Genomic DNA, 1,120 nt, shown 5'->3' with positions numbered 1-1,120 from the left:
TATTTTACTTCCGCACCGCACCTCCTCTGAGTCTCGGTATGCTTTTCTCTTTCCTTATAGTTGTAGAAATTCCACTCAGCCAGCCTTCCTGTGGTTCTGGATGATGTCCGTTATGTCTTTTAGTTGTATTTTTGAAGTGGTTGTGCGAGGCAGCAAACTCCGGTGTTTACCTATGCCGCCATCTTGGTTTTCCCCCCAGTAATCGTTCTTTCACAGTCGGCAAGAAAAACATTTCAGGACACACATGGGGATGAGGAGTCATGGTAAGTTTCATGGAGGTGGAAATAGAAGGCTGCCCCTGGTCCTCACTGCCCCATGTCCATCCATCCCGCCACGGAGAAAAACCCAGCCTCGTCTTCATCAAAGCCAAAACAAAGGCCAGTGTCCAAAGGTTCTGTGCCATTGGTCCGGCATCAGCGGCCTTAGTCCCTGTCCAGGTAGCTCAGCGCTGCTCCCAGCTGCCATCTGGTGCAGTGCTGCGGTACCCAGGCCCCACTCGGAGCCTGCGTTTAGAGTCCACACTGCTGGTTAAGGATAGAAAAGCCAGGTGCAGGAAAGCTTGTGTAGTCTGCTGAAATTTGTATGAAAGGGAAAAAATATTATGTTGCTGGCAGATGCATAAAATGTCTTTTGAAGAATAAACAAGAAAGTAATAGCTGTGGTTCCCTGTCAGGGACAGAACTCGGGGAGAGCAAGACTTCTTACCTTCCTGAAGCTTGTGAATTTTGAACCAAATAAAAACATAAATCAAAAGATAATTTCAAAGGAGACAAAAAACAACAACACACAAAGTCAAACAAAACTTTTTTAGAGGAGAAACTATTACCTAAGGCCCATAATGACTCACTCTAGGGATTTGCAGAGAGCAGACACGGGGAATGTGTCTCCGTGGAAATTATGCTAAAAAACTGGTTTCCAAAGTGTGGTCCTGGACCAGCAGCATCAGCACCATGTGGAACGTTTTAGAAACAGTTCTGGTCGCTGCTTTACCAACTAATTAAGTAGATGTGGGGGGCCTCAGAGATGCAATATAGCTCCAGCCGTAAGGGCATCCGGGAAATGTTGAACTCACTGTGTTTAACCTGTGACTGTTTCACTCTCTGTAGCCCAGGCTTGGCTC

This window comes from Myotis brandtii, unplaced genomic scaffold (assembly GCF_000412655.1).
Source record: "Myotis brandtii unplaced genomic scaffold, ASM41265v1 scaffold130, whole genome shotgun sequence".
Taxonomy (NCBI): Eukaryota; Metazoa; Chordata; class Mammalia; order Chiroptera; family Vespertilionidae; genus Myotis; species Myotis brandtii.
Note: the sequence above shows the minus strand (reverse complement) of the source record.